Genomic DNA, 11,775 nt, shown 5'->3' with positions numbered 1-11,775 from the left:
AGCAGGACAATCCTCCTGCTGTGTGTAGCCTAACGGGGCTTCTTGGAGATTGCGGAATCTTGGTGAATCTAATGAATAATAACCGCCGAGAGAATTGAAAGTCTAAGAAGAAGAAGATGAAAGAAAAAGGCGACATTTTTGGATAGATGAAATTCGCCATCAGCGGACGACGTTTTATATCATCTCGAAAAAGAGAATATCAAAGTCAAAATGCCGAGTGAATAATAAAAGAAAGAAAGAAGATGATGATGAAGCGCTATAATATTCAAGGCGAGAAATGATCATCGGGGCTTTCATCATCAATCAAGGCCAATTTCACAGCAGTCTCTTCGCTTTGCTGCTGTTGCGTAATCATCCTATAGACGCGTCAATGAAGATACGTGGTGAGACTGTGTGTCTCTATTTCATAGGGGGACATACAGGAATTTGATATGTTATCCATCAAGGAAAAACGGCGCATGCTGATCCAGTACCACGGCGGATGAAAAGGAGAAGAAGAATGACGCACGCGTTATATAGGCCTACACATCCCGCAATAGTAGCCTAACCACATGATAAATACGTACACAGCATCACAAAAGGTTAAGAGTCTATTATTCAGGATCGATGATGTACAGTACTTCCATAGGAGGACATTTCCGGCAGCAGCCCACGCTGATCCAGCACCGCGCTGGCCCATATAAAAGAATAAGGAGAAGAATATAAAAATATGCGGGTGCGTTTGTGCTGGCTTCTCCTATTGTGGCGATATTTATTATTATTATATTCGCCTTTGGCCTTTTATTATTATAAGCAGCTCGTTAGATCGATCCTGTATCTATTCCTTGCTCCTTTTAAAATTTGGTCGGGGTTGAATTCTTGTGTTTAATAGTCGAAAAAGGCCCCCCAAAAAGAAGAAGAAGTCTAAGCTATATAGGGATGAATAAGAGCAGCAGCAGCTAGAGAATAGGCTATCTATATGTTATTCTCATTTTCTTTCCTTTTGTTGGCTTTCATCATTTTCTCTATAGCACGCCATCACAGCAGCAGACATGAAAGAGAACCTATTTCTATCTCTCTCTCTTTCCTGATATAGCTTTCTTATATTTCTTGTGTATTTATATTCTCCCAGTGTTGTCCTATCACATCCCTATACACATTAGGAGCTATATAGCAGAGGAGCAGCTATAGCTGTAGATCCTGTGTGAACCTGCTCTCATTGTGTGAGCTCTTTTTTTTATTTTTCCAGCTCGTCGCGTCGAGAGTTTTGCTGCTGCTGCTGGCCAGCGGGACAGAACGAAATGACGTGTCGTTCGGCTCCTATGCACCGCGGCCGTCCTCTCTCAACTCACGACTTTAGTACTTGTTTATCTCTCAGGACTGCGTCAAACGTGAGACTGGCTCCTTATTCCTTCTGCTGATGTAAGGAGCGCTCCATTTATAGACACAAGATCCTTACAATCCAGGGCTCCGTTTGAGATGCTTCTTCTTCTTATATTTATTTGATTATATAAGTTGGCCCGTCTGCTATTTTCGCAAGTGTGTAGATACTACGGTGTACAGTATAAGACCAGCCAACCAAGAATAATATTACATTTATCTGGAGCGGAATGGATAATAGCATCAATAGATTCAGCACATGGCCGCCATCCGATGCTGCTGCTGATGGACCTTGAATAAGACGGAAGTGAAAGGTAATATAACGGCCGTCCAGCTGATATTTATTCCGAGCCGCGGGTATAAATAAAAGCCTCCGCTCCGGCCGGATCTTTATACTGATCCTCTCTCTCTCTCTAATGCAGCAGCAGCAGCTCAGAGATTTTATATATTATTCTGCTGGCCCGCCGCTTAACCGTCTGGTCTCTAGATGGAGACAGTCTGCTGTAGCTGGATATGTGGCTGCTGATGCACATGATGTGTCCGGTTGTAAATTCGTTTCTGATACGGACGGACAGACGGACATCATAACTTGGCCAGCCTGCACTGCAATAATCAGGCCAGCAAAAGTATAAAGTCTATGACATCATCATCATCTTATTCCGTGCTGGCTCCATCTTTTTATTATTATTGGCGCTCCGCTTTCATCTTCATCTCACAGTCCCTGCTGCTGGATGCTGGATGCGGATCCTCCGCTCTTTCTTGATGCCATCCATCCGGACTATATAACTTTTTCTTTTCTTTTTCACATCCAGCATCCGCCGAAAGCCCCCCTGGCACAGTAGAGAGAAAGTTACGACCCGGCTACATTTTTAGCTCTGATGGCAACGCTGAATCTATTCATCATCACAAAATAATCCTCGACTTTTGCGGCTGTGTGGCCGCTCACGTAGCCTTGTATACACGCCCAGCAGCACCACACAGGCATATAGAAGCGACGGGCATCAGAGCAACTCGACAAGACCACAGGGACTGCGTTGCTGGCCAAATATCTACAACAGTGAGAAAGAAGGACCCAAAAGGCCAGCCAAAATAACTTCCACCGCCACCAGCATCGCGCCTGCTGTACTAAATGTTTTTACATGATGTTGACTAATGCTGGACTGGCTATATACAAAAGTTTAAGAGTTCACGGTCGTGATCACTTATATATTTGAACTTTGTTATATAAGATGTAAGATCGGGAAATGACGAAATACATAAATTGGAGCTTAATATAGAAAACACGATTGGACTGATGGTCCGACTTTCGACTTATTTCGATGGCCAATTATTAGATGATGTACCTACGGCCCATTTAACCATCAGCAGGTTGAACGTGAAAAGGTGCTGGGGGAAAGAGGTGTGGCTTCTTTTCTTCTTCTTCCCTTTTTATTATTTTCGACAGCAGGCAGCACAACTTGCTACTTTGCCGATTGTTGAACTGCAAAGAAAGAGAAGAAGATGAAGCTGAAAAGAAGCCGGATAGAGAAAAAGAGACTGGCGCATCGCATCCAATTTGTCTAAAAGCCTGAGGTACATACAAGAGCAGGAGAAAAAAGAACTGCTGAGAGAAGAAGAATGCCGGTCCTCTATATCTATAAAAACCCAGTCTGAGCAGCACAGGAATATAAATTTAAAAAAAGAAGAAAAAGGAAATAGAAAGTGCTGGGATGATGATGTGCTGGAGCAGAGATATAGGCCTTACTCTATTCCACAGCCATGCAGCCATGCCAGGCCATGGTTGTGATGGCATTTTAGAAAAAAGAAATAAAAAAGTAGGCTATATAAGCCATCAATTCTCTTTTGGTGATGAATGAATGTCCCCCAACAGGATCGCAGCAGCACCAGGCCAATTTCCCATCGGGACTCGTCGCGTTTTATTTATATAAGTGAAATGTATAAAAATAACGTGCGCGGTGCGTGATTTTTGGCCTTTATAGACTTTTGCTTTTAAACAATCACGATGTGGTCTTATTATGTATAAAGAGTTCATCCACCTTTATTCCATGCTCTATATCCGATCTCTAAACTATATTTAGGCAAAGAAAAGCTGATCTTTTCTATTATTCGCCAGTTTATCGATTTAGTTTTACAATCCAGTATTGATACAGGTAGGTAGTATAGAGAATATATGTGGCTCTCCGGTTAAGTCTAATCAGAAATTTACATGTTTCAATGTGTACAGCACAGCAGCACATAACCCAAAAAAGAAAGAAAGAAGAAGAAAATTCTGAGAATAAATAATAGGAGGGAAAAGTTCTCTATACATTTCTACATCACAGGCAGCAGCAACAATGTAAGTTATTACTTATTAGTGAGTCTGCACGGGTAGCCTACTATAATATAGCTGCTGCTGGTCGGGGTATATGTAGCCTATACGTATAGAAGAAAAAAGAAGACGAGCAGCAGCAGCAGATGGCAAGTCATAAAGATGATGAGTTTTCCCCAGCTGCAGCAGCAGCAGCAAGCCTATACATATAATACACAGCAGCAGCATACATAGCATATAGCACATGTATGACCGGCCGCCCACCTCTCCGTCGTCGTCGTATTTTATACAAAGCGGGCGACGCCCAGTCAAGTGAAAATTGTCTAGAAAAATGTCGAATTTGGTCGCGGGTTGATTGGAAAAAAATTGCCATCCAATCGAAAAGCTGTTGCCGAAAAACATTTGCACACGGGCCATCAATTGCTGTGAGGGCGACCAAGTGAATCCAATTAGAAATTGATTATCGATCGCCGCTTTATATAACAAACTGGCAGCACTATATAGAAAAATATAGCCAAGGCCTACAACTATCTAAAATAATATTTGAAACAGTTTTAAAACCTTGTTGGATCCAAAAGAAGAAGAAGAAGAGAGTGTGTTTTTTCTCTCTCTCGTGTGCCATGTCGAGCGCATATCGTCAGAGTGTGTGTCTAATAATATAGAGAGAGAGAGGGGAAATCTCATCAAATGGCTTCCATCGCATTAAGCAGACGAGCCCGGGATTGGAGGGGGGACCACCCACCCGCTTTAGATAATATAGGATATAGACTTACTCTATATATATTTTTGCTGCTGCTCTACATATAAACACACAAACATGCTGATATACAGTGGGTACCTAAAGTATCCGTACGGCTGAGAGGAGCAGTACGGAAAACGCGTTTTTCAAAACGCTCCCATAAATTGAATTCTCGTTGGAATGCAATAAAATTTTTTTGTAAGGTTAAGATTAGGGTGGGGTTTCATCTGATTTTTTTTGGGAATTTTTCAACAACGCGATATGTGGTTTTTATCGCGTTGCGAAAGTATCCGTACGGCCGAGAGGCCTAGTAGGGAAATGGGCTTACTTTGGAGGCCTCTTATTCGGTAAATAAGTAACATTAAAGGGTGGGAAAGTTCTTAAAAAAAAGAGCTGCATTAGCTCTATATGTGGTCATAAGATCACATTTTTTAAGTTTCATTTATAGTAATGAAATCAAAAATGAAAACACGAATTATAAGTTTTCCGTTTTCTTCCCCTCGATTCCCCATCACCAGTGTTGCCATATCCCAAAATCTCTTTCTTCCCTTGGACGGAAGAGGGAGAAAGAGAAAGGGTAAATATTTTTTGATATGGCAACACTGGTGATGGGGAATCGAGGGGAAGAAAACGGAAAACTTATAATTCGTGTTTTCATTTTTGATTTCATTACTATAAATGAAACTTAAAAAATGTGATCTTATGACCACATATAGAGCTAATGCAGCTCTTTTTTTTAAGAACTTTCCCACCCTTTAATGTTACTTATTTACCGAATAAGAGGCCTCCAAAGTAAGCCCATTTCCCTACTAGGCCTCTCGGCCGTACGGATACTTTCGCAACGCGATAAAAACCACATATCGCGTTGTTGAAAAATTCCCAAAAAAAATCAGATGAAACCCCACCCTAATCTTAACCTTACAAAAAAATGTTATTGCATTCCAACGAGAATTCAATTTATGGGAGCGTTTTGAAAAACGCGTTTTCCGTACTGCTCCTCTCAGCCGTACGGATACTTTAGGTACCCACTGTAGAATATCAAAAGCTATACAAGGCTGGGCTAGTATATAATAGGTGTCGTCTGCTGGGGGCGATATTTTGATACGCCATTTCCGTTTCCCCTCATCTCCGTTTTCTTCTTCTTCCTGCTGAGGAGGAGGGGAAATTGCATTTGGTGTGTCAGTTTTTCTTGTTAAACGCCAAACCTTTGAAGAAGAAGAAGAAGAAAGAATAAAGCGTGTCACGAAAGATATCTGGAATAAGGTGCTGCCTGGTGGTAATATATGGGCAAAGGTTATAGCTGGGCGATTGAATTAGGTCATAGATATCGTGCTGCTCTTGTATAATATAAGCCGTTTCTTTTTTGGGGGGGTTGGATCTCATCCCTTGGGGGAAATGAAAACCAAAGGCGACGAAAAATGCCTAAAATAATATAAGAGTTTTAGCATGTGATGCTGGTATCAGCGCCTTCATTTGCAGTTATAACGTCTGAGCTTTCACCTTTTAGGCGATTTATTATATCGGCGTTATAATATCACAAGATTGGGCAATCCTTTCGATCGAAATTGATTCCAACTAGAAATGGCAAAGTGAAATGATGTTGGCAAAACGGGTCTAAAAAGTTGAAAAGATGGCCACGGTATCCAGCAGCAGCATCCGCTTTTTCCCTTTGAAATGGAAAAGAAAGAGGTGCGATAAAAGCGGTGATGGACTGGACTGGACTGGCGAGTGCTGCAAACGACTCTCTATACGCACACACACATATGAAATGTCTCAAAAGATTCTGTTTGTTGCTGCGGGTATTCCAGCAGCAGCAGGAGCGAGAGAGAGCGACGTTTCAACACTTGTAATACGACGTGGTCCGCACTCCAAACATCTTCTATATGTGTACCCGCCAACTTTTGTATTTTATTTTATTTTCCAGTTTGACTCTGCGCATATCCAGCATCCGCACCAGTTCTCTTTTTACATAGGGGTTCTTTCTCTCCCTTCTTTAAATGGATATCTTTTTATTCCGCGTCTCTCTCTACAGATCCGGGCCAATGTCCCCGCTGTATACACTGATATAACCCAAGAGCAGTCCGCCTGGTTTCCTTCTATCCAGCGGTACGACGATTGAAAGAAAAGGGGAATTTCAATGGATCAAACGGGGTCTGCAACCCCACCGCCCCCAATTGTATTTTCCAGCGGCAGCATTTCATCATTCCGGATACAATAAATAAATACAAGGTGGAATGAGGCGAGCGCTCACTTGGATGCAGCACAGCATGTTTCCAATCAGATGATGCGATGATGCCCGGTGAATCTATACCATTCACTGGTGCTCCTATACCCATGTTTGGTTGTATTATATAATAGACGAATGTATTAGCCTACACAAGGCAATAGATTCAGACTTTTTCTGCATCGTCATAAAGAGAGAGAAAATGGCAATGGCGTATTATTCCCCGGTCTAATGTGGATGATGAGGTAGAGAGAGAGACGAGTCTTTTTCTTCTTCCTCTGTTGCAGCAATTGCCATGGAATTTCTATGTAATAACAAAAAGGAGAGAGGACAGCACGACCCTTGATCTCTCTTTTTTGAATGATTCAATAGTCAATCACTCGGCATCAGAATTTCCCTTTTTTCTTTCTTTCTTTCTTTCTTTTATAAGAAAAAGGGGAAACTGAGATATATATGCTTGGGAAGACGCGTGCGCACCGGATTGGTTATGCATACAGCATCCAGCGACATCCAGCAGGAGCAGCAGCAGCAGAAGATGCGGAGATGATCGCACCGCTGATGCAGGTCGAGTCTTTTTCAATCGATTTCTTCTTCTTCTTCTGATTCGCTCACGTCTCAATTGGAACTGCACAAAGTCTATATGCGACTCATTTTACTATTTTTTGGGACTGGAACTGGATGGAAGAAATATTATCATTCAAACTTGGCCATGTCTATATATCTACATATAGCCTACCTATACGGCCGCAGCAGTGATGTTTGATTGCGCTGCTGTCGTGTCGATGGCAGGAGCAGCACAACATCGCACGCTAAAAGAACATTTTCAAAGTTGAACGACGACAAAACATCAGCAGCAGCAGTCGTCCATCAAAGTTTGTTGGATGCGACAGCGTTTTTCCAGTCCTCGTTAAAACCCACACGGCCAATGGAAGTCGTCCATATAAAAACAAACAGGGAAAAACAAGACCCTGCTGCACCAATTTTCTCCAAACGTCTCAAAGTGGAACCCGAAAGAAATTCCAACTTGCTGGCAGTTGTACAACAACAGCAACATTGGAATCATCCTGATGCGAGCGCGTTCAATAAAAACCGTTTGAATTGCTGTGCACAACATGACGATGTACGTACACAAAAGACAAAAGAGCTTTTCTTTTCGACATGTCCAACTATATAGGGGACACTGTGCTGGGATGGGGGAGGGTTCAAAGGACGACAGTGTCGTCTGTCATTCAACGACGATCGCTGATGATGATGAGACTTTGGCTGTTGTTTCGGTCACGATTCACCTATAGACTCCCACACACATATACCCGACGACGACGAGAGCGTCATCGACTAATATTATATCTGCAACTTGGGTGTACATATATACGATTCCTCATCCTTTATTATATATTCGGCGATAATAAGACCAATTGTTGGTGGTGGTGAATGGCAAACGAAAAAATTCTGATTGTGGGTGGGTGGTCGGATACTAATTGACAGGCTGTGATGAATCGCCTGCTGGTCTTGTCTCTCGTTAAATTAAGAAAATTGGTGGGGGAAAATCAAAAACAAAAAGAACCAAGAAAATAAAAGACCCCCCACCGCCACTGCTGTTATTATATTTTTATTAAATCGATTGAAATGTCCAACCAGCAGCACGAAGCGGAGCATCAGCAATCTTTTCTTTTCTTTCTTCTTTTCTTTTGTCTGTTTTGTGTGATTTGCTGCTGCTGTTGGTTTCCCGGCTTCATCCACTCATCCATGTTGATATAATATCGCGTGAGGCTTTTATACTCTCCTATAACCCATCTGTCAATGCCAACTGTCATCTTATACTACTATACAACTACTATACACTCCTGGCCAGCTCCTTTTACATTTCCTTCTTCTTCTTCTTCTTTTAATACCAAAGAGAGAAAGAGAGAAATAAGACGCACCGCCGCCGCCCAGTGATGCTGGGTCACCCCCTCGTCCGTCCGTCCATCCGTCCGGTTTTCGTCGGCGGATTGTCTTGTTTTCCATTTGCCGCTTTTCGGGTTCCGTTCCGTTCCGTTCCAGCCATTCTTTCATTTCCTTCCTTCCCTTTTTCTTTATCTTTCTTTCCCTTTATTTCTTTATTTCTTCTCCTCCTGTCATTTGTCGTCGTCTCTGATTTCCTTTTCCTTTTCCTCGTCGTGATCTTTCCGGTTCGGGATATTTCCCCCTCCCTCCCCCTTCATCCCGATGAGTCCAGCACTGCACAAAGAACAAAACACAGAAGCAGCAGCAGCAAGCAGAGATCGGAAACAAAAGGAATGGCACATAGACTCTCCTTCTCCACGACGACGACGACGACGACTATCAACTCGGATGGCCATGGCATGTGACAATAGATATTGGCATATCCTACCCCAGCCCCTCCAGCATACCACCCACACTTGCAATCTCAGCTGATGTGTGGGGGTTGTTGTGTATTGGACTACTATACAGTACTGTATTATAGATATACGTTCGTGTACAAGTGCTGTGCGAGTAGATCTATATCAAATACACTACTACTACTATATGCTGAGAATATAGTATACTACAACATTTAATCTGGTGCGCATCTATACAACCGTCGTGTGCTGGGTATGCTGGGTATAGTCGTCGTCGCTATAGTATTATAATGATATGAACTCGTATGTCAACATGGAGGCGATTGCTGTTGTGATACTCGTCGGGTTTCACACTGACTGGCGAACACGACACGGAATAATGTATATACGACGACGACACAAGTGTGGGCGGGTCTCTTCCATTTCTCTCCATCTATATAGATTTATAATAATAATAATAATATAAGGCCTACGTAGTATACCATTTCAATAACAACAAAAGAGGCGTATATAATAGGAATCAACTTTGATTCACAGAGTTACGATTATTGTCATTTTCCAGCCGATTTCCCATCTACTATATATTTCGTATTACGTGTTTCTATTATAGATGGAAAGTAAAGCAGTCGTCCTGTATAATGCTGTATGTATTTGAACGTCGTCTATGGGAGGAGCTGCCGCTGATGGCCGACCGGAGTTTTCTATGATGTAAAATAACAACACAAGAGACGATACGAGAGAAAGGAATATTATACACAGCACAACATGCAGTTGATGGAAAAGCCTCAAAAGTGTGTCGTTGTCGTTGCCCCTTCATTCTTCTATATATACGTGTAACAATTCTCCCCTGGATTTTTAAAAAGTTGGCGGAAGAAGAAGAAGAAGAAGGGCGTCGGCCGAATCCCGACAAATGTCGACCATCGGTCACCCACCAAAATCTTTTTCCGACTATATAACTGCATCTATCTAGCCATCACACATAAGAATCGCCCAACACTTGTTCTATTAGATTAGATATGGTATATATTCTCTTTTGATATAATAATAATAATACTTTGACGTCTCTTTTTGGGTTCACCCCATCAACTTTGGTTATATTGCTGGTCGGCATACATCTGAGCCAAACACTTTGAACAGCAGAGTTCGCCGGGCACAGCACACAGGGCAGTTATTAAAGAGTGACACCGATTTGTGTTCTTGTACACACGTACACCGTATTATGTGTATACCTACGGATATAATGTTGCGCCGTGTGTGTCTATAATTAAATTGTTGATGTCAAAGTCTCGGCTCTGCATGTGCATAAAAAGGGGGGAGAGAAGAGCTGCCATACAAGTTTGACTGGTGCATCAAGGATATTTTAGGAGCATAGGCAATTAGGGTCGTTTGTTGGCACGTACCCTTTGATGCTGCCCGTCTCTATATTTATCTTCCCCCTCCCCATCAGGCCGGGGGTCATCTTTCGTCGATTACATCAATCATTTCTATATAGACGCGGGACTGACATGGTCGGCTGCTACTGGTCTCTCACAACCAATAACAAAATAAAGAGCAATAAAAATTTAGGCATCATCACGCAGGAGATGCGAGTAATCATTTTTCCCCCCTTCCGTTGTTATTAGGCTATCTAATAGGAAATCACCGGATATTTCAAATTTCCCGCCTCGTCAATTTGTCATTAAATTTCACGAACCCAAAATAAAAATAAAACGGCGGGTTGAGCGGGAAGAAAAAAAAGTTGCTCTTCCTATTTTTGTTGATCCATAAACGACTCATCATTATATCAGCAATTGGATGGAATCGCATACGTACATTTCCCTTTCTATAGGCTTTTCTATTTAGACATTTTCCGTATACAAGTTGGGAAATGTCAGAGAGCTGTGCTAGCATCAGCTGGCGGAGTAAAGTTGATGTCAAAAGAGACTCATCCGCTCTCTGCTGTTTCATCGAATTCCGCGCGCGGATATATATCCAATCTCGTCTACGGCTGCTGTTTTCGTGAGTGAAACTGACGGCCTTATTATTAGTCACGGGAATGTCTCTATAATAGACGCGAGAGTTGCAAGTTGAAAAGACAAACTTTTGATGATGGTCCTTTGCACGGAAATCAGTTTTGCTTTGCACCCGACACGGCCGACGTTCTCCATTCTACCAATTTGAAATCGAAAATAGATAATAATAACAATTAACCCGCGAAATTCAAAACTGCTGAAATCAAAAGTCAACCCAAAGTTCCTTTTTTCTTATACTTTCGTTTGAATTATTGTGCGTCCGTTTTTCCCTTTATTTTTCTGACTATTTCCACGTTTTGATTGTCCCATCATTTCTATAGAAAGTGTCGAGATGGGAGAGCCGAGTGGCTATATAGCGGAAATGCTGGGCGTGTGCGGGGGTTATATATACATAGTCGTCATTATCAAGAATGTGCTGGCCCCGCGTGATGAAAGTCGTGACTGGTGGTGGTGCAGATCCCGCTGATCCTTCCTCCTCCTCTCTCGTCTCATATCAAGACTTTTTAGATGTTGTACAGTCCACCCTCCACCTCCTATATACTTTCTCCCCTCTCACCCACGGCAACACTTGAAATTGAATTGCAGATGCGGCATCAACCGGGCAGCCGGGCAGACAAAGTTCCCGCAACTTCTTCTTCTTCTCACTTGTTTCTTTTGTAAAATAATAGACACAGAGAGAGAGTGAAATGTACCGTCTATTCCGTCTATAGTTTCTACCCTATATATCTAATAGTTGCTGCTGATGGTGTAACATCTTGGGCTGCTGCTGACCAGCACCTCTCTCTACACAC

The sequence above is a fragment of the Daphnia pulex genome, chromosome 9 (genome assembly GCF_021134715.1).
Source record: "Daphnia pulex isolate KAP4 chromosome 9, ASM2113471v1".
Taxonomy (NCBI): domain Eukaryota; kingdom Metazoa; phylum Arthropoda; class Branchiopoda; order Diplostraca; family Daphniidae; genus Daphnia; species Daphnia pulex.
This window is presented reverse-complemented; position numbering follows the sequence as displayed.